This window comes from Arachis hypogaea, chromosome 9, assembly GCF_003086295.3.
Source record: "Arachis hypogaea cultivar Tifrunner chromosome 9, arahy.Tifrunner.gnm2.J5K5, whole genome shotgun sequence".
In the NCBI taxonomy this organism is placed as follows: domain Eukaryota; kingdom Viridiplantae; phylum Streptophyta; class Magnoliopsida; order Fabales; family Fabaceae; genus Arachis; species Arachis hypogaea.
Window position 1 is genome coordinate 64,923,864 of NC_092044.1, and position 22,796 is coordinate 64,946,659.

General features: G+C 42.2%; 2 non-coding genes across 2 annotated transcripts; both read left to right on the plus strand.

Annotated features, from left to right (window-relative positions):
- Positions 1-2,489: 2,489 nt before the first annotated feature.
- Positions 2,490-2,593, plus strand: LOC112714220 (small nucleolar RNA R71). The gene has a single exon (XR_003159175.1). It is a non-coding gene; the product is annotated as a small nucleolar RNA R71 (small nucleolar RNA).
- Positions 2,594-22,003: 19,410 nt separating this feature from the next.
- LOC112713784 (small nucleolar RNA R71) lies at positions 22,004-22,107 on the plus strand. The gene has a single exon (XR_003158745.1). It is a non-coding gene; the product is annotated as a small nucleolar RNA R71 (small nucleolar RNA).
- Positions 22,108-22,796: the final 689 nt, after the last annotated feature.

A 22,796-nucleotide genomic window follows, 5' to 3' on the forward strand; every position in this document is an offset into this window, starting at 1 on the left:
AGGAAAAAAGGAGAAGAAGAAGAAATAGAGGAGATAAAGGTGTGTGAAGGGTTCGGCCAAGGGGGGTTTAGTGGGTTAAGATGTGCGAAATTGAAGGTGGTAAGGAGGGCTATATATAGGGAAAGAGAGGGGTGGGTGGCTGAATAGAAGTAGGTGGGTTTGGGAGGGAAGTGTTTTGAATTTGAATGTTGAGGTAGGTGGGGTTTTTGGGGAAGAGTGGGTGGATGTGAGTGGTGAAGAGGTGATGGTGAAGAGAGATGGAGGTGATTGGTGAAGGGTATTTGGGGAAGGGTGTTATTGGAAGGTGTGAAAAAGAGAGAGAGTGAGTTGAGGTAGGTGGGGATCCTGTGGGGTCCATAGATCCTGAGGTGTCAAGGATTTCTCATCTCTGCACCATTCTAGCGTGTAAACACCCTCTGAGTGCTAATCCTGGCATTTAAATGCCGGGCTGGTGCCCTTTTCTGGCGTTTAAATGCCACCCTGCTGCCCTTTTCTGGCGTTTAAACGCCCAGAAAGGTGCCAGACTGGGCGTTTAAATGTCCATTTTTATACCTTTACTGGCATTTAAATGCCAGTTTGCCTGTCAGTTCTGGCATTTAAATGCCAGACTGCTGCCCATTTCTGGCGTTTAGATGCCCAGAATGGTGCTAGGCTGGGCGTTAGACGCCCATTTTGGTATCCTTACTGGCGTTTAAACGCCAGTAAGCTCGTCCTCCAATGTGTGCCATTTTTTATGCTGTTTTTGATTTTTCTTTAATTTTTGCAAATGTTTTTGTGACTCCACATGATCATCATCCTAAAGGAAACATAAAGTAACAATGGAAAACAAAATAAAAGAGTAAGTAATATAGATAAAATTGGGTTGCCTCCCAATAAGCGCTTCTTTAATGTCAATAGCTTGATAGGAAGCTCTTACAGAGCTTCACAGATGTTCAGAGCATGATTATGGCCTCCCAACACCAAACTTAGAGTTTGAGTGTGGGGGCTCTGTTTGACTCTATACTGAGAGAAGCTTTTCATGCTTCTTCTCCATGTTTACAGAAGAAGATCCTTGTGCCTTAAACATAAGGTAGTCCTTATTCACCTGAAGGACTAGCTCTCCTCTGTCTACATCAATCACAACTTTTGCTGTGGCTAGGAAGGGTCTTCCAAGGATGATTGATTCATCCTCATCCTTCTCAGTGTCTAGGATTATGAAATCAGCAGGGATGTAAAGGTCTTCAACCTTTACCAAGACATCCTTTACAAGTGCATAAGTATGTTTCTTTGATTTGTCTACCATCTCCAGTGAGATTCTTGCAGCTTGTACCTTAAAGATCCCTAGTTTCTCCATTACAGAGAGTGGCATGAGGTTGATACTTGATCCTAGGTCACACAGAGCCTTATCAAAGGTCATGGTGCCAATGGTGCAAGGTATTAAGAACCTTCTGGGATCCGGTTTCTTTTGAGGTATCTTCAGCTGAGCCAATGCGTTTAGTTCATTAATAAGCAATGGAGGTTCATCCTCCCAAGTCTCATTACCAAATAATTTGGCATTCAGCTTTATGATTGCTCCTAGATATTGAGCAATTTGCTCTTCAGTAGTAACTTTATCTTCTTCAGAAGAAGAATATTCTTCAGAGCTCATGAATGGTAGTAAGAAGTTCAGTGGAATCTCTATGGTCTCTGTATGAGCCTCAAATTCCTTTTGTTCCCCATTAGGGAACTTCTTATTGGTCAGTGGACGTCCCATGAGGTCTTCCTCACTAGGAATCATTGCCTTTCCCTCCCCTACAGGTTCGGCCATGTTGGACGCGTAGATGGCCTTGCACTCTCTTTTTGGATTCTCTTCTGTATTGCTTGGGAGAGTGCTATGAGGAGTTTCAGTAACTCTTTTACTCAACTGACCTACTTGTGCCTCCAAATTTCTGATGGAGGACCATACCTCAGTCATGAAACTGAGAGTGGCCTTAGATAGATCAGAGACTATATTTGCTAAGCCAGAGAAGCTCTGCTCAGAATTCTCTGTCTGTTGCTGAGAAGATGATGGGAAAGGTTTGCTATTGCCAACCCTATTTCTCCCACCATTATTGTTATTGAAGCCTTGTTGAGGCTTCTGTTGATCTTTCCATGAGAAATTTGGATGTCTCCTCTATGAAGGATTATAGGTGTTTTCAGAGAAGGCTTCTTTAACACTATCGGATGCAGCTTTCAATCCAGTCAGATTCTGAGAAATCATATTGACTTTCTGAGTCAATATTTTGTTCTGAGCCAATATGGCATTCAGAGTGTCAATATCAAGAATTCCTTTATTCTGAGTCACCCCATTATTCACAGGATTTCTCTCATAAGTGTACATGAACTGGTTATTTGCAACGATTTCAAAGAGTTTCTGGGCTTCTGCAGGCATTTTCAGATGAAAAGATCCACCAGCAGAGTGGTCCAATGACATCTTGCATAACTCAGACAGACCATCATAGAATATACATATGATGCTCCATTCTAGAAACATATCAGAAGGACACCTTTTGGTTAATTGCTTGTATCTTTCCCAAGCTTCATAGAGGGATTCACCTTCCTTCTGTCTGAAGGTTTGGACATCCACTCTGAGCTTACTTATCTTTTGAGTTGGAAAGAATTTGGTCAAGAAAGCATTGACCAGCTTGTCCCAAGAATTTAGGCTTTCTCTAGGTTGTGAGTACAACCATGTTCAAGCTCTGTCTCTTACAACAAAGGGGAAAAGCATAAGTCTGTAGACCTCATAATCAACCCCATTGGTCTTAACAGTATCACAGATCTGCAAAAATTCAGATAAGAACTGTTCCGAGGGTTACCTGAAGTTGTAGGTCGATCTCGGACGAGATCTTCTGCGCTGGTCAGAACCGATGTGTCCGGCTGGTGAATAGCGGCCGGAGCTGGTGCGTCCGACTTGTTGGACTGAATGTGCTGCTGATCCTTTGTCACCGAAGGGTGGGGGTACCTGCAAGGGACTCCGATGCTTAAGTTAGCAAGGGTATTAAGCAGGTTTATGTAGAATCAGAGTATGAGTTATACCTGGGTGCTCCAGTGTATTTATAATGGTGAGATGTGACCTTTGGATAAGATAAGTTAGTTATCTTATCTTTATCTTCAGCTTTGAGTTGAGGTCAGCGTATCTTTCAACGGAATCGCCTTTATCTCTATAGGCTTAGGCCGCCTTAGGATTTGGGTCGTGCTCCTCTATTTAGGCCCTTTACTGGGCTCTTCTGTCGATTTGGCCGAGCTCTTTAAGAAGAGATCGGATAGTCTGACCTGAAGAGGTCGGTCGCTTTATCTCCAATCATCCCGGGTCGAAAAGCTCGACCCAGGGTATGAACAGTGCCCCTGCTTGAGCTCGGTTCTTCCTTTGGAGGTCGAGTCCTTGACTTCGGTCCTTCTTCAGTGAAGTCGAACTCAAGCATTTTGTCAATTCCTTTCTTTGTAGAGTCTTTATTGAATGTAGAACGTTTTCCTCTAAAAGCGCGCTTTTGTATTAGCGCTTTTTTCGGAATGCAAGCAGTTTTAACATTCGCATTTAATTGGCATTAATTGCCCCCATTCTCTCTTGGCTTTATTTTGAATTTTCTCGATCAAAAACAGTTTTTCTTCTTCATTTCTTCTTCGTAACTTCTCCCTTTACTCTCTCGTTTTCTATTTCTCTCATCTGCTCTCTGTCTTTCGTTTGCGCTTCTGCTTTCTTGCGTTGCGGCGTCACTTGGCGATTTTCTGGGCAGCCTTTGTTTATGCGCTTCCATTCTTTTCCTCGAAGCTTCTGTCGTCTCCAGGTTAGTCCCATTTCGTGTTTCCTCGTTTATTTTTGACTTTGCGATGGAGTTTTCCTTTTGATCTTCCTTTTGGAGAAAGTTTGGATCTTTCTATTTTTATCATGTTTGACTTGTTGCATGCTCTGGATTTTTCCCCTTTTTTGGTGCGAATCTCTTCTTTGTTTGCTTGAATCTTTTTCTTTTGCATGTTGCCGCCGTTTCCGCCTGTGCTTTTGCTGATGATTTTTTACTTGATTTCAAAAAAGTTTGCGCCTTTGCTGTTTTTCTTCTTGGTCATTTTGGTGTTCTGATAAACTGTAGCAGTGGTGTTTTTCACTGATAAACTGTAGGAGCGATGCTTTTTCTGATAAACTGTAGAAGGGTGGTGTTTTTGCATTTTTTGCTTCTTTTGTTTCTTTCGGGATTTTATTTTCTTTTTGATGAGTGCCGGGATGTAGGCTATAGAAACAACTTGAAAACCTTGCCTGTCTACTGCCTCCAAGGGATACCCCCAGACTTTCTTATCTTGAGTCTTGGGGTTTTCCCTTTCTGTTTGTCGAGATGTTTTGCTCTTCGTCCGGGATGTTTTCAAGTGATCCATTCTTTTCTTCTTTTTGTAGGATTTAGTTGACCTCATGTCTTCCCGAAATAACGTTGTAGAGATGCCTTCCCAGGTTCTTGCGGGTATGGCCGATTGGGTGGACTCCATGGTTCTCATGTGTGTCTCGCTGGTTGATTCTGAGTTTTGTGCTCAGCTTAGGCAGTTTTATGGTGTCTGTAGTAAGTCTGGTGATGAGAAGAATTATGAACTTGTCCCTCCCTCTTCTGACGAGAGAGTCTGCTTTTCAACTCGGGTTGTTGATGGTCGCCCTTTCTTTTATGCTTATGATTTTTTCTTTGGTCAGCTGGGTATTACCCTTCCTTTTACTCAATTTGAAACCGACCTGTTATGGTCTTGTAATGTTGCCCCCTCTCAACTTCACCCCAATTCCTGGGGTTTCATAAAAATTTTCCAATTGTTGTGCAATGGTTTTGGTATTCCTGCTTCCCAATCTCTCTTTTTCTACTTGTTTGTCTTGACTAAGCCCGGAGTGGTGAAAAAGAAGGCAGCTTGGGTCTCCTTTTGTTCCACCCAGGGAAAGAAGGTCTTTTCCATGTTTGACGAGTCATTCCGCGATTTTAAAAACTACTTTTTCATGGTCCGAGCTGTTGAAGGAACTCGGCCCTTTTTTTCTGGATGAAAATGATGAGCCTGCCTTTCCCTTGGAATGGCAAAAAGATGTGAGGGTCTCCAGGTATTCTTGGGAAATGTTGGATGAGGCTGAGCGAGCCTTTGTTACTGTTTTGGAAGAACGCTGGGGTCAACCTCCCCATCTTGATACAAAGAAATTTCTAACCAATCCTTCTCTTCTTCAAACTGAACTAGGTATCTTGTGTTTCCTTTATTATCTGTTTATGTTGCTTGTAGCTGTCTTTCCGACTTGTAGCTTAACTTTCTGTTTTATTTGCAGAGGCAATGAAGAATAACAAATCTATGAAAGCTTTTAAGAGGGTGCAGAAGGCGACTGCTGCCAGAAATATTGCTGCCAAGGCGGCTGGGGAGGGGTCCTCCCAAGTGCGCGAGAAGCCATCAGTGCCGAGTTCCCCCGGGGTGAAGAAGGTGATCCCAACACCTCGGGTCCGCTTGGTGGATCCTCACCCTACTTCTGCCACTCCATCTGCTGCCCCTCCAAGTAAGAAGCAAAAGACGGCTGAGCCCTTCGACCTCAATGCCCCTGATTTCAATGCCATTGAGTTTGTATATCAACAAATCGGGCCCTATGGTACCATCTCCATGGACGATGTGTCCATTCTCCATCATCTGGAGTTTATGGCCTGAAATCATGTAAAGATGGCATATATGTCGGCTGCTATACATCGGACTGCTCAGAATCTCCCTCTCCATGCCACCAAAGCATTTATGGAGGAGGCGAAACAAGAGTTCGACCGGATGAGGGGGCTGAAGGAGGAACTTGAGGTGAAGGTGGCCAAGCTGGAGAAGGACTTAGAGAACGAGAAGGCGAGTTCTCAAGCACTGGCTGCTTCTTTGAGGTTGGCTGAGGACACAGCCATGATGCATAAGGAGAGTTACGTTACATCTTATCGGGAGGGGGTGCGCCTGAGGGGGGAGCTCGACAATGCCCGGGAAGACTAGCTGAGCTCCAAGGTCATCTCGTTGGCAGCGTGACTGCTGCTTACGAGAACTTGAAGGAGCAAGTTCGAGTTATTGCTCCCGAGGCCGATCTCTCCCTCTTTAGCCTGGATAATGTTGTCAGAGATGGCAAGATTGTCCCTGATGATGAGGGTGATGATGATGAGGTTGCTCCTCCCCCTATGTCCTCTACAAAAGTGCCGATTTCTTCTGTTCCTCCGGTTGCTCCTGATTCGGATTGCCAGATTCTGAACCGAGAGGATGGAACTGTAGATGCTGTGCCCATTCAGACTCGCCCTCCTTCTCCTTGTCCTGATGCTGCCAAGAAAACCCCTGATGTTTGTTGATCTTTACTGGATGTAGTTGGCCCGGCTTGTGGGCTTTCGAAACTTTTTATTTAATTGCTGACATTTCTTAGTTGCTTATCTAGCAACTTTTTTATTTTGAAAGACAAACAATAGCTTGTTATCTTTTTGACAGTAGGTTTTGGTGGCCTTTCAAGGCCTTTATAACTCTATAGAAAAAGAAGTAATTTTTTGACTTGGCATCTTTTTCTGTTTTCTGCTGATGTTGAAATCATGCAGCTCGACCTCCTTGGATTATTTCGTTTTATTGCTTCTATCTCAGATCCTTTGAGGCTGTGATTGTATAGGTCCAACTTGTTTCTCGGTTTTCTGTATTTGTGACTGATTCCTTTGCGTTGGTCCTCTTCTAAGTTATTTTTGTAATCCTTTTTTTTGGACCTTTGTCAGGTCTTTTTTAAGGATTACTTATAACTTGTTTTGTAGGAGGTTGACTTCGATAGGTCGACCTCTTTCCAAGTTATTTTTGTAATCCTCTTTCTTGGACCTTTTGTCAGATCTCTTTCAGGGATTACTTTTATAACTTGTTTGTAGGAGATCAACTTCGTTAGGTCGACCTCTTTCTAAGTTATTTTTGTAATCCTCTTTCTTGGACCTTTGTCAGGTCTCTTTCAGGGATTACTTTTATAACTTGTTTGTAGGAGATCAACTTCGTTAGGTCGACCTCTTTCTAAGTTATTTTTGTAATCCTCTTTCTTAGACCTTTGTCAGGTCTCTTTCAGGGATTACTTTTATAACTTGTTTGTAGGAGATCAACTTCGTTAGGTCGATCTCTTTCTAGGTTATTTTTGTAATCCTCTTTCTTGGACCTTTGTCAGGTCTCTTTCAGGGATTACTTTTATAACCTTTTTATTTTTGGGCTGACTTTGTTAGGTCGAGCCCTTCTAAGTTAAAGTAATCCTATTTAATAGGGTTGGCCAGACCTCTTTCCAGGGTTTACTTATAACTTGGGTTGACTTGGTCCGACTTGTGAGCGTCGGCCAGCCTTTAAGTTATTATTTTAGCTATCCGTAAGACCTCGTCAGGTTCTTTTTTGGATTGCTTTCGATAACTTCTTACATTATTCTGTGTTCACCTTCGCCGATTTGTAGAAAGTGGTTGGCATCTTTAGATCGTCCTTTGGGTGAATCGCGTTTTCACCTTTATCGGACGATTTATCGTTATCGTGGTCATGCAGTGAAATTGTTTTTCACTTTTTGCCGACCTATCGCTTTATAATCGGACGATGAATACTTCAGATTAATGCGTCTTGGATTCTTTGTAGAATATCTAAATAAACTTTATTCAAAGAAAAAATGCAAATATATACATGTGGGAATTTTCTTATCCCTTTAAGTCGGGCATGACCTAGATCTCAACATGGTGCCTCATTAAAAAACCTTTTCAGGAAAAAGAGCACATCCACTAGTGAGATCCGTTGCCTTTTCTAGCTATAGTACCTTCTTAGGTTGCAGGCGTGCCATGATCTGGGAAGCTCTCGTCCATCGAGTTCGGACAGTCGGTAGTAGCCCTTCCCAAGTACTTCTATGACTCGGTAGGGTCCTTTCCAGTTTGCTGCCAGCTTCCCTTCTCCAGGCCGAGTTGTTCCAATGTCGTTTCGGATTAAGATGAGATCGTTCTCAGCGAAACTTCTTGACACTACCCTTTGATTATATCTGGAAGCCATTTGATGTTTTAGAGCTTCTTCTCTGATCCGAGCTCTTTCCTGGATTTCAGGTAGTAGGTCGAGTTCTTCCTTCTGAAGTTGGGAGTTTGCTCCCTCATTATAACGGACTACTCTATGCGATCCTTCTTCAATTTCTACTGGAATCATTGCCTCCATTCCGTATGCTAATCGGAAAGGGGATTCCTTTGTGGTGGAATGTGGCGTCGTTCGATATGCCCATAGAACCTGTGGAAGCTCCTCCGCCCAGGCTCCCTTTGCATCTTACAGTCTTCGTTTTAACCCTGCCAATATGACTTTGTTGGCGGCTTTGGCTTGTCCATTGGCTTGTGGATGTTCGACAGAGGTGTACTGGTGCTTTATATTCAAGTCGGCTACTAATTTTCTGAAGCCTGCGTCTGTGAATTGGGTGCCATTGTCTGTGGTTATTGAATATGGGACTCTGAACCTCGTGACAATGTTTCTATATAAGAATTTTCGGCTTCTTTGGGCGGTGGCATTGGCTAGGGGTTCTGCCATGATCCATTTTGTAAAGTAATCTACTCCTACTATGAGGAATTTAACTTGCCCTGATCCCTGGGGAAAGGGACCGAGAAGGTCGAGTCCCCATTTTGCGAACGGCCAAGGCGAAGTCACGCTAATGAGTTCTTCTGGCGGGGCGATGTGAAAGTTGGCATGTTTCTGACATGGTGGACATGTCTTTACAAATTCTGTAGATTCTTTCTGTAAGGTTGGCCAATAAAACCCTGCCCGAAGTATCTTTTTGGCGAGAGCCCGTGCTCCGAGATGATTGCCACAAATGCCACTGTGTACCTCTTCTAACACTTCCCTGGTGTGGGAGGTCGGCACGCATTTTAGTAATGGTACCGAGATCCCTCTTTTGTACAGGATGTTGTTTACGATGGTGTAGTACTGTGCCTCCCTTTTTAGCCTCTTTGCTTCCTTTTCTTCTGTGGGGAGCGTTCCTGTTTTGAGGTAGTTGATTATGGGGATCATCCATCCTTGGTCCTGGCCTGTTATGGTTAGGACTTTTTCTGCTTCCGAGATTGATGGGTTCTGTAACATTTCCTAGATGAGGCTTCTATTGTTGCCCCGTGGTTTGGTGCTGGCTAGTTTTGAGAGTGCGTCAGCTCAGGTATTTTGCTCACGGGGTATGTGGCAGATCTTGTATTCCCTGATTTGTCCGAGCTGTTCCTTGGTCTTATCCAAATACTTTTTCATGGTGGGATCTTTGGCTTGGTAGCTCCCTGTTATTTGTGATGTGACCACTTGCGAATCGCTGTAAATGTTAAGTTTTCGAGCTCCCACCTCTTCAGCCAGTTTCAAACCAGCTAGCAATGCTTCATATTCCGCCTGGTTATTTGAAGCTGAGAATCCGAACTTGAGGGAGAGCTCAACTTGGGTTCCCTGGTTGCTTTCTATTATCACTCCTGCGCTGCTTCCCGTTTTATATGAAGAACCGTCCACATAGAGATTCCACTCTTTGGGGGGTTTCCAGGGCATCTGTGAATTCCGCGATAAAGTCAGCCAGGTATTGTGATTTGATGGCCGTCCGAGCTTCATATTGGAGGTCGAACTCTGACAGCTCGACTGCCCATTGTAGAATTCTGCCTGCTAAATCTATTTTCTGCAATATTCCTTTTAAGGGCTGGTTAGTTCGAACTTTAATGGTGTGGGCCTGGAAGTAAGGGCGGAGTCGTCGAGATGTTAAAACGAGAGTATAGGCAAATTTTTCTATTTTCTGATAGTTCAGCTCGGATCCCTGTAGCGCTTTGCTATTGAAGTAGACGGGTTGTTGTCCGTTTTCGTCTTTTCTGACCAGTGCTGACGCTACTACCCTGCTTCCTACTGCGGGATATAATATGAGTGGTTCTCCTTCTCGTGGTCGGGATAGGATAGGTGGCTGTCCTAAGAACTTCTTAAAGTCTTGGAAGGCTTGTTCGCATTCTGTCGTCCATTCGAACTGTTTCCCCTTTCTTAAAGTAGCATAGAAGGGGAGGGATCTTATCGCGACTCCTGCTAAGAATCGGGATAGGGCAGCCAATCTCCCGTTGAGTTGCTGTACTTCTTTGACACAGGTTGGGCTCTTCATGTTGAGTATGGTCTGGCATTTATCTGGATTTTCTTTAATTCCTCTTTGTGTGAGCATAAAACCTGAGAATTTGCCTGTTTCTACCGCAAAGGTGCATTTTGTTGGATTGAGTCGCATATCATGCTTCCTAATGGTGTCGAACACTTGGGCTAGGTCGGACAATAATGTCTCTTCACTTTGTGTTTTAATTAGCATGTCGTCCACGTAGACTTCCATGATCTTTCCGATGTGATCTGAGAAGACTTTATTCATTAGCCTTTGGTAAGTAGCTCCTGCGTTCTTGAGACCGAAAGGCATTACAATGTAGCAGTAGTTTGCTTTTGGTGTTAGGAATGAGGTCTTTTCTTGATCTGGTGGATACATGGGGATTTGATTGTATCCCGAGTATGCGTCCATAAACGAGAGATATTTGTATCCGGAGGAAGCATCTACCAGAGCGTCAATACTTGGGAGTGGATATGGATCCTTTGGACAAGCTTTGTTGAGATCGGTGTAATCGGTGCACATTCGCCACTTCCCATTTGACTTTTTTTACCAAGACAACGTTGGCTAGCCATAGTGGGTATTTGACTTCTCTTATGAATCCTGCTTCCAGGATTGCTTGTACTTGCTCTTCCACAGCTTGGGATCGTTTTGGCCCAAGTTTTCTTTGTCTCTGCTGCACCGGTCGAGATCCTGGGTAGACCGCCAACTTGTGACACATTAGCTTAGGGTCGATACCTGGCATATCTGCAGCTTTCCATGCGAAGAGGTCGATGTTATCTCGCAAGAATTGTATTAGTAATTCTTTTAAATCTCCTTTTAGGATTGTGCCGATATTAGTTGTTTTTTCCGAGGTGTCCCCGATCTGAATCTTTTCTATCTCGCCCTCTGGCTGGGGACGAAGTTCTTCTCGTCGTTGAACTCCGCCTAGCTCGATTGTGTGAAATTCTTCTCCTTTGCCTCTGAGATTTAGTGTTGAGTGTTGGTTGAGTGTTGTCCGACCTATGAGAGCATTGTAAGCTGAACTTAGTGGAGACCTGGATTGGTTTCCTTTTCCAAAGGTTGTATGTAGCAGTATGTATCCTAGTGGTCGCACCGGGGTATCTCCTAGCCCGAACAGACTGTTTGGATATGCCTTAAGTTCTTTTTCTTCTAAGCCGAGTTTATCAAAGGCTGTCTTGAATAAGATGTCGGCAGAACTCCCTTGGTCTATTAAGGTGCGGTGTAGGTTGGCGTTTGCCAATATGATGGTGATAACCATGGAATCATCGTGTCCTGTGATGATGCCGGATGCGTCCTCTTTAGTGAATGTAATTGCCGGAATGTCAAGTGCTTTCTCCTCTCCTTCGACATGATATACTTCTTTGAGATATCTTTTGCGAGAGGATTTGGAGATCCCACCTGCTGTGAATCTTCCGTGTATCATGTGGACATGTCTTTCTGGTGTCCGAGGTGATCGTTCTGTTCGTTTGGTATCTTCATCCCTTCGTCTCTTTCTTTGATCATCATCTCGGGTGGCCAGGAATCGATATAATTTTCCTTCTCTCACCAAATTTTCTATGATATTTTTTAAGTCGAAGCATTCGTTTGTGGAGTGTCCTCGGACTCGATGGTATTCACAATATTCCTTCCGGTTTCCTCCTCCCCTTTTGCCTTTGAGTGGTCGTGCTGGGGGGATTTTTTCTGTATGGTAGACTTCTTTGTATATCTCGACCAGGGATGCCCTGAGAGGAGTGAAATTATGGTATTCACAATGTTCTGAGGGTTACCTAAAGCTGTAGGTCGATCTCGGACGATATCTTCTGTGCTGGTCGGAACCGATGTGTCCGGCTGGTGAATAGCGGCCGGAGCTGGTGCGTCCGACTTGTTGGACTGAATGTGATGCTGATCCTTTGTCACCGAAGGGTGGGGGGTACCTGCAAGGGACACCGATGCTTAAGTTAGCAAGGTATTAAATAGGTTTATGTAGAATCAGAGTATGAGTTATACCTGGGTGCTCCAGTATATTTATAATGGTGAGATGTGACCTTTGGATAAGATAAGTTAGTTATCTTATCTTTATCTTTAGCTTTGAGTTGAGGTCAGCGTATCTTTCAACGGAACCGCCTTTATCTCTATAGGCTTAGGCCGCCTTAGGATTTGGGTCGTGCTCCTCTATTTGGGCCCTTTACTGGGCTCTTCTGTTGATTTGGCCGAGCTCTTTAAGAAGAGATCGGATAGTCTGACCTGAAGAGGTCGGTCGCTTTATCTCCAATCATCCCGAGTCGAATAACTCGACCCAGGGTATGAACAGTGCCCCTGCTTGAGCTTGGTTCTTCCTTTGGAGGTCGAGTCCTTGACTTCGGTCCTTCTTTAGTGAAGTCGAACTCAAGCATTTTGTCAATTCCTTTCTTTGTAGAGTCTTTTTTGAGTGTAGAATGTTTTCCTCTAAAAGCGTGCGCTTTTGTATTAGCGCTTTTTTGGGAACGCAAGCGGTTTTAACATCCGCATTTAATTGGCATTAATTGCCCCCATTCTCTCTTGGCTTTATTTTGAATTTTCTCGATCAAAAACGGTTTTTTTCTTCTTCATTTCTTCTTCGTAACTTCTCCCTTTACTCTCTCGTTTTCTGTTTCTCTCATATGCTCTCTGTCTTTCATTTGCGCTTCTGCTTTCTTGCGTTGCGGCATCACTTGGTGATTTTCTGGGAAGCCTTTGTTTCTGTGCTTCCATTCTTTTCCTCGAAGCTTCTTTCGTCTCCAGGTTAGCCCCATTCTGTGTTTCCTCATTTATTTTTGACTTTGCGATGGAGTTTTCATTTTGATCTTCCTTTTGGAGAAAGTTTGGATCTTTCTGTTTTTATCATGTTTGACTTGTTGCATGCTCTGGATTTTTCCCTTTTTTGGTGCGAATCTCTTATTTGTTTGCTTGAATCTTTTTCTTTTGCATGTTGCCGCCATTTCTGCCTGTGCTTTTGCTGATGATTTTTTACTTGATTTCAAAAAAGTTTGCGCCTTTGCTTTTTTTCTTCTTGGTCCTTTTGGTGTTCTGATAAACTGTAGCAGTAGTGTTTTTCACTGATAAACTGTAGGAGCGATGCTTTTTCTGATAAACTGTAGAAGGGTGGTGTTTTTGCGTTTTTTGCTTCTTTTGTTTCTTTCGGGATTTTATTTTCTTTTTGATGAGTGCAGTGATGTAGGCTGTAGAAACAACTTGAAAACCTTGCCTGTTTACTACCTCCAAGGGATGCCCCCAGACTTTCTTATCTTGAGTCTTGGGGTTTTCTGATGTGCTATAACTGAGTATAGCTACGATTAAGGAAATTGCACAATCGGCAAAATTCCTTCCGGCAAGTGCACCGGTTATCGTCAAGTAAAAACTCACAATAGAGTGAGGTCGAATCCCACAAGGATTAGTTGAATGAGCAATTCGAATTAGAAGTTTGATTAGTTGAGCGGAATCAAGAATTGGGTGTGAATTGCATAAAGTAAATTGGCGGGAAATGTAAATTGCAAGGAATTGAAATGACTGAATCATAAATTGCGAGAATTAAAGTGCGGAAAAGTAAATTGCTGAAATTAAAAGGGAATTGGGGAGGATTTGCATGAATTGAAATTGCAGAATGTAAATAGAAAAGGTAGATCAGAGATGGGGAGTTCATTGGGTATGAGGAGATATTGAGATCTCCGAATCAAAACATTTTCATCTCTTCCTCGACCAATGCATTCATTGAATCTTGCTTGGCAATCTTATATGATTGGATCCCAATTCCTTGGCTCACCAATTCTCTCTAAAAACAAACAAATTCCCAATCCCTTGGTTTAAATGTTCATAAGAAGAGATGAAGCTCGATCACTGATTATACCACACAGTTTCATGAACCACAATTTGGTAGGATTACATGTCACAATATCCATCCAAACCCCAATCCAATTCACTGTGAGAAAGCTTCTCTAGCATGAATCCTCCATTCCTTTCCCAAGGTTCCGAAGGATTCCAATTATGGGTAGTTTCTTTCCCAAGACAACTACCCAATGGAATTAGATCGAGAAGCTTTTTAACAAAATTCAAGAGAAAAGATTGAAGAAGAAGATAAAACTATTATTGATTCATTGAATTACAATAGAGCTCCCTAACCCAATGAAAGGGGTTTAGTGAGTCATAGCTCCGAATTCAAAACTAGAAAAATTGATGAAAAATTCTCAAGTGTCCCAAAAGTAAAAAAAAGTCCCCCTTGACTTCAATTCTATCCTATTTATACACTTTCTAAATTGAGCTTCTGTTGTGATTCTTGGGCTTTGAGGCCTTTCCCTGATTTCCTTTTTGCTTTGGGTTTATGATCCATAATCCTGATGAGGCTGTGATCCCATTCTGTAACATTCATTGAGCAAACTTAGTGATAAACAAGTAATGACACAAGACTCAACAATTTGAAGTTCCAGACTCATCAATTCTTCAGGCCCAATCCCATAAACTATGATATTCAATTGGGTTTCATACCATAATAGGTTTAAGTTAATATTGTGCTCAAATGCTAACTTAAACCTCAATATAATTGGCCCAGAAACCCTTTCAAAGAGTGGCGTTTAAGTTGAAGTTTAAGTTTCAGTTTAAGGTCAAACTAAAACTTAAACGTGGAATTGGAAGAAAGCACCCCAGGAGTGTACATAGTCGAACACGTTTAACCTCCAGTTTAAGGTTAAACTGGAGGTTAAACTTGGAAATGAAGAAAGCAACCCCTGGAGGCTATTAGGATCGAACACGTTTAACCTCCAGTTTGAGGTCAAACTGGAGGTTAAACTTAGAAATGAAGAAAGCAACCCCTGGAGGCCATTAGGATCGAACACGTTTAACCTCCAGTTTGAGGTCAAACTGGAGGTTAAACTTGGAAATGAAGAACACACCCTGGAGGAGAAAAACCATCGAACACGTTTAACCTCCAGTTTGAGGTCAAACTGGAGGTTAAACTTGGAAATGAAGAACACACCCTGGAGGAGAAAAACCATCGAACACGTTTAACCTCCAGTTTGAGGTCAAACTGGAGGTTAAACGTGGAACTCTTCTGGTGCCTCTCTATTGCTTCTGGCGTTTAACCTCCAGTTTGAGGTCAAACTGGAGGTTAAACGTGGAAATGCTTTTGTGCCTCCCTTAGTTCAATTCTCATTCTGGCGTTTAACCTCCAGTTTGAGGTCAAACTGGAGGTTAAACGTGGAATGCTCCTTAGTGCCCTTTCTCATTCTGGCGTTTAACTTCCAGTTTGAGGTCAAACTGGAGGTTAAACGCCAGTTACAGCATTTCCTCTCTTCTCATAATTTTGGCGTTTAAGCTCCAGTTTAGGCTTAAACTGGAGCTTAAATGTCCCATTTGAATTTCAAGCTTCCTTCATTGATTTTGTTGCTTCCTTGCCTAGCCTCTCTTCCCTGAAATCATCCAAACAATTGCATCAAAGTCTTGCAAAATTTCATGAGAATTCATCCATTCATAGCATTCAAGTAATATAACTAAAAACTCATGGAATTTGCATCAAAATTACACTGTTTGGATGATTCATTACTTTGTTGTTCATTTAACCATTCTTGGTTACTTTAAGCTCAAGAAAATGCATAAAACAACTAAAACTAACAGAAAAATGCTAGTGAAACTAGCCTAAGATGCCTTGGCATCACAACACCAAACTTAATACTTGCTTGTCCCTAAGCAAGTCCTGAGTTAATTGAGAAGAAAGTATGAAACAGAAAGCAATTACATTGGCTATATTAGCAAGCATTTGAAGTTCATCAGAAGGGTTTTATGCAGAAAGTTGCAGCATCACTTTTTCATTCTTATCAGATAAGATTATCACTTTTTCATTGCATCCATAAAACACTGCTATGGCCTCTTGTTATTCTTATGTCCTTGGCACTTTTCCTTTCTTTGTTTTTCTTTTTCTTAGAGCTCCCTTGCTCCTTGTTTGCTCAGTGTTATGTGTTGCACAAGCCTTTGGCATTTTCTTTTTCTTATCAGTGCACTACACATATCCACTACAGGCATTTTAGTTCACATTTCTTCTTGAGACATTGGTGCCCAGCACCTCTTTGTGTGACTAAATGTTTTGTGTTTAAGTTGCTCTTGATAATGGACTTTTGGTTGATAATCCCGGGTTAGTTAACCCAAGTTACCAAGTGTTGAAACACTCCTCAGAACCTATTCATCCAAGCATATCCTTAATACATAAACACCACAGGCATTTGTCTCAGAAGTTCAAACCATTGGTGCCTAGCTTATTTTCTCAATTCTTTTCTTTTTGGTTGCCCTTTTTCAGTGGCTTTTTCTTCTTCTTTTTCTTTCTTTTTCATGGCCAAAGACATTTATTCATCAAGATCCATAGACAGTATTCAACTTCTACACAAAAATGATAATTCTACACTCAATTTCCAGTGAGCTGACTAAACAATCAAGCATGCATACCACCACTTAATTCTACTTGATTTGTCACTAATTGAGCCAAGTTACTTTTGTTCAAACTTTTCTTTTATTTTTGGAAACAGAACAAGCATGGCAAGCATTTGTTTAAGAAGGTGAAGTTATATCCAAACATCTAGGCATTCACTTTATTCAAAGCAGTAAACAAACAAACATACAAATTGACTTAAAATGAAAGAAAGCTCATAAAGACAATTCATAAACTATTATTTGATTATTAAGGAACAAGACCACCTCTCATTTGTTGCTTGGTTCTTTTTGATTCTTGGGGTTCTGCTTCTTCTTGCTTCTTACCTCTTTTTGACCGCTTGTACTTCCTTTATCTGCAAAGAGTGATGAAGTTGCTTGCTTCTCAAGCACTTGAGTGATTAGCTCACTATGTATGGGCAAGTGTCTGAGTCTTAAGTTGGTGTGAACACCAAACTTAGTCTCCTACTTACTCCTCTGCTCTTTGAATCCTTGAATTCTCCTTGGAATGAAATTGCTGCTAAGGATTTTAAGCATTTCTATGATTGCTTAGAATGGTTGTTCCTTTCATATAATTCAAAGGTTGTTGTGTTCAGTTGATCTTTATGGTGGAACACCAAACTTAGAGTTACACATTCCCCTTTGAATTATTGATCCATGAATTCATTGTTTGGTGTGAAACACCAAACTTAATTCTTTGCAATGCACAGAACTACTTCACCTTTTTATTGAAACAATTAAAAGAAACAGCAAAAGAGTGTTACCTCAGGTTGGGTTGCCTCCCAACAAGCGCTCTTTTAACGTCATTAGCTTGACGGTCAGTTTCCTCAGTTGAGGTGATATTTAACCTTGTCCTTCTCCTCTACATCTCCCAAGTAATGTTTGAGTCTTTGACCATTCACAGTGAAGGTTCTTTGTGACTTTTCTTCCATGATTTCTACTTGTCCATATTGGGAGACCTTGGTAACAAGGAATGGTCCAGACCACCTTGATTTTAGCTTCCCTGGAAATAGCTTCAGCCTAGAATTGTAGAGCAATACTTTTTGTCCCTCTTCAAATTTCCTTGGGGCTATGTTGCTGTCATGCTTCTTCTTTGCTCTTTCTTTGTAAATTTTGGCATTCTCATAAGCTTCAGCTCTGAATTCTTCCAACTCTTGAATTTGCAACATCCTTCTTTCTCCAGCAGCTTTGCTGTCCAAGTTTAAGAGTTTCAAGGCCCAGAATGCCTTGTGCTCCAACTCCAGTGGCAAATGGCAAGCCTTTCCATATACTAGTTGGTAAGGAGACATTCCAATTGGTGTTTTGAAAGCTGTCCTATATGCCCAAAGAGCATCATCTAGCTTAATCGACCAGTCCTTCCTTGAAGCTCCCACAGTCTTTTCCAAGATTCTTTTGAGTTCCCTATTAGATATTTCGGCTTGCCCACTTGTCTGTGGATGGTATGGTGTGGCTACCTTATGTTTGACTCCATATTTTAGAAGCAATGCCTCTAATGGTTTGTTGTAGAAGTGGCTTCCTCCATCACTGATGATTGCTCTTGGAACCCCAAAACGGCAAAAAATGTGTTTTCTGAGGAAGTTCATGACCACCTTATTATCATTGGTTGGAGTTGCTATTGCTTCAACCCATTTGGAGACATAGTCTACTGCCACAAGAATGTAATTATTTGAGTATGAGGTGGGAAAGGGTCCCATGAAATCTATCCCCCATACATCAAACAATTCAAGTTCCAGAATGAATTGCTGTGGCATTTCATTTCTTCTTGGCAGGTTCCCCTCCTTCTGGCATTCATGGCAGTGCTTCACTAGTTCCTTTGCATCTTTGAAGATCGTGGGCCAATAAAAACCACACTGCAACACCTTAGCTGCTGTTCTTTCTCCTGCAAAATGTCCTCCATAAGTGGAGCCATGGCAGTCCCATAAGACTTCCCTTCCTTCTTCCTCTGATATGCATCTTCTTAGTATGCCATCCGAACATTTTTTGAACAAGTATGGTTCGTCCGAGATGAAGTATTTGGCATCATTTACCAATTTCTTCCTTTGATGCTTGTTAAATTCCAACGGCAAACTCCCAGTGGCTTTGAAGTTTGCTATATCTGCAAACCAGGGTGCTTTGTGAATTACCATGAGTTGTTCATCAGGAAAGCACTCATTTATATGTGTGCTTTGTGTGCTTCCTTCTCCACATGGTATCCTTGATAAATGGTCTGCTACCTTGTTCTCTACACCCTTCTTGTCTTTGATTTCAATGTCAAATTCCTGCAACAAAAGAACCCATCTAATAAGTCTTGGTTTGGATTCTTGTTTTGCAAGTAAGTATTTTAAAGCTGAATGATCAGTGAAGACAATGACTTTAGACCCAATGAGATATGATCTAAATTTGTCAAATGCAAAGACTATTGCCAAGAGTTCTTTTTCAGTGGTTGTGTAATTCTTTTGGTTATCATTCAAGACCTTACTGGCATAATAAATCACATGTACCAAATTGTCTTTCCTTTGTCCTAACACTGCCCCAATAGCAAGGTCTGATGCATCACACATCAGTTCAAAAGGTAAGCTCCAATCAGGTGGGGCAATGATAGGTGCAGAGGAAAGTTTTTGCTTCAACAGTTCATAGGCTAGCATGCAATTTTTATCAAATACAAAAGGTGTATCAGAGACAAGCAAGTTACTCAAGGGTTTGGCTATTTTAGAAAAGTCTCTAATAAACCTTCTGTAAAAGCCAGCGTGTCCCAAAAAACTCCTAACTGCCTTGACATTACTTGGTGGAGGTAGTTTTTCAATGAGTTCCACTTTAGCTTTGTCCACCTCAATGCCTCTATTGGACACTTTATGGCCAAGGACTATTCCTTCTGTGACCATGAAATGACACTTTTCCCAGTTTAATACTAGGTTGGTCTCTTGGCATCTCTTAAGCACCAAGGCAAGGTGGTGTAGGCAGCTAGGAAAAGAATTTCCAAACACAGAAAAATCATCCATGAAAACTTCAATAAACTTTTCGATCATGTCCGAAAAGATGGACAGCATGCACCTTTGGAAAGTTGCAGGTGCATTGCACAATCCAAAGGGCATGCGTCTATACGCAAAAACTCCATATGGACAAACAAATGATGTTTTCTCTTGATCTCTTGGATCAACTACTATCTGATTATAGCCTGAGTATCCATCCAGAAAGCAATAATAAGCATGTCCTGCAAGCCTTTCAAGCATCTGATCCATGAATGGGAGTGGAAAATGATCTTTTCTGGTGGCTTCATTGAGCTTCCTGTAGTCTATGCACATCCTCCACCCAGTGACAGTTCTTGTGGGTATGAGTTCGTTCCTCTCATTTGGCACCACAGTTATGCCACCTTTCTTGGGAACTACATGGATGGGACTAACCCATGGGCTGTCAGAAATGGGGTAGATTACCCCTGCCTGCCATAACTTCATAACCTCCTTTTGTACCACTTCTTTCATGACGGGATTCAATCTTCTCTGAGCTTGACTGGACGGTCTAGCATCCTCTACTAACAAGATTTTATGCATGCATATGGATGAACTTATCCCTTTCAAATCAGCTAGGGTCCATCCAATGGCATCTTGATGAGTTTGTAGCACCTTGATCAATTCTTCTTCCTGTTCTTGGCTCAGGGTAGAGCTAATGATAACAGGATGGCTCTCATCACTTCCCAAGTATGCATACTTGAGATTAGGGGGCAATGCTTTGAGCTCAGGTTTTGGTGCTTCCTTTTCTTCTTTCACTTTCTCTGGCATGCTTGGCATGGTTGTTTCGGCAGCCTTGATGTCACTAACTTCAATATCCTTGGTGAACTCCTCCTCTGCCACTTCCCTTGTGGTTTCCTCAAAGGTTTCTTGTATTGCAATGTCCACTACATCCACCCTCATGCATTCCTTTAGTGATTCTGATGGATAGCTCATTGCCTTGAATACGTTAAACACCAATTTCTCATCATGTAGTTTAAGAGTGAGTTCACCCTTTTGGACATCTATGATGGCTCCAGCAGTAGCCAGGAATGGTCTTCCCAGAATTATCGAAGCTTTAGCTTCTTCCTCCATATCTAACACCACAAAGTCAGCAGGAAATATAAAATCTCCCACTTTCACCAACAAATCCTCAACTATCCCATGAGGGAATTTAAACGTTCGATCTGCCAATTGGAGGGCCATTCTTGTTGGTTTGGCTTCTTCAATCTTCATTCTTCTCATCATGGTTAGAGACATCAAATTGATACTGGCCCCTAAGTCACACAAGGCCTTCTCCACCATGACTTCTCCTATGATGCAGGGGATTTGGAAACTGCCTGGATCCTTCAATTTCTGAGGCAGTTTGTGTTGAATGATGGCACTGCATTCTTCAGTTAACAACACAGTTTCCTCATTTCTCCAGCTCCTCTTCTTGGTCATTAATTCTTTCAAGAATTTTGCATAGAGTGGCATTTGCTCTATTGCCTCAGCAAAAGGAATGTTGATTTGAAGCTTCTTGAAAATCTCCAAGAATCTGGAGAATTGGCCATCCTTTTCACTTTTCATCAAACGCTGAGGATATGGTACTTTGGGTGTATAAGGCTTCAGGACCTCTTTTTCTTTTTCTTTTGTTGCAGATGGTATAAAAGATTGTCCCTGTTCCTTGTCTCCCACATCTTCCCTTGCTTCATCCTCTGTGGTTTCCTTTGAGATCTCCCTTAGCTTCTTTCCACTTCTGAGTGTTATGGCTTTACATTCTTCCCTTGTAATAGCCTTGGCAGCATGAGAAACGCTTGGCCCAGGGGTTTGCTTAGACAAATACACAATTTGATTTTCTAGCTTCTGGATGGCAGCTCCTTGGTTTTGCAAGTTAGAATTTATTTCTTCCTTAAAAGCTTTCAAATCGGTTATGTCTTAACTCATGGTTGCAAGCATTCCTTCTATCCTGTTTAATTGATCTTGAAATTGTTGGTTCGGATTAGGTTGGGCAGGTTGGTTATTTTGGCCATGATATGGTGGTTGGGAGTAAGTGTTTTGTGTGGCTTGGTATGATCTTTGGTTGGAGTTTTGGTATGTGGAATTGTTATGTTGGTTGTGGTTGTAAGGTTTGTGGTTTTGTGGTTGGCTTTGCTGGTTTCCCCACCCAAAGTTTGGGTGGTTTTTCCATCCTGGGTTGTAAGTGTTGGAATGTGGATCATATGGTTGCCTTTGTTGATTTCCCACATAGTTGGCCTCTTCCCAATCACCTCCTTCAGTGCTTACTTCCTCTTGATCTTGTGTGTGTAGTGCAGCCACTTGCTTTGTGTCTAATTTCCTGGTGAGCTCTGCTAGTTGCTTGGCAAACACCTTGTTTTGGGCTAGAATTGTATCCACATGGTTCATCTCCATCACTCTCTTAGTGTTGTGCCTCTCTGAAGCATAGTAGTACTCATTCTCAGCCACCGTCTCAATCACTTCAATGGCTTCTTCCACAGTCTTTTTCCTGTTCAATGAACCTCCTGATGAATGGTCTACAGCCTTTCTTGATTCATAAGAAAGTCCATCATAGAAAATATGCAATTGCACCCAGTCAGGGAACATGTTTGGTGGGCATTTCCTTGTCAACTCTTTGAACCTCTCCCATGCCTCGTAGAGAGTCTCACCATCCTGTTGTCTAAAAGTCCGAACCTCAGATCGAAGCCTATTGACCTTTTGTGGGGGGTAGAAACGTGCCAGAAACTTGCTCTCCACCTCATCCCAGGTTGTTAGGCTGTCCCTTGGGAATGATTCCAGCCACTTAGCTGCCTTGTCCCTAAGTGAAAATGGGAACAAGAGCAGTTTGTAGGCATCTTCCTGGACTCCATTGGACTTCACTGTGTCACAAATTCTCAGGAATTTGGTGAGATATTGATTTGGATCTTCATTAGCACTCCCACCAAATGAACAATGGTTCTCCACCAGTGATATTAGCTGTGGTTTGAGTTCAAAATTGTTGGCTTGAATGGGTGGTTTCTGAATGCTACTACCACAATTCCCAGAGGTTGGGTTTATGTATGAACCAAGAACCCTTCTCTCAGGAATGGCATTGTTTCCATCATCCCTCTCATGGTTGTGAACTTCTCTATCCATGTTGAGATCTAGAGCTTCCTCAAAGTTGTCCTCAGATTCTCCTTCAGATTCTTCTTCTCCCAGTACCCTCTTCCTTCTTGCTTCCCTTCTAAGTCTATGAAGGGTCCTCTCTGGTTCGGTATATGGAGGGGTTGATGTCTCTCCTCTCCTACCTGTCATACAAGAACACACCACAAGCAACAAACAAGTGGAATACTCTTGGTTAATGGAAGAGTATGGTTAGAGCAGTTGAGGAATTAATTCAAATAGTTAGTGGGTCAGTG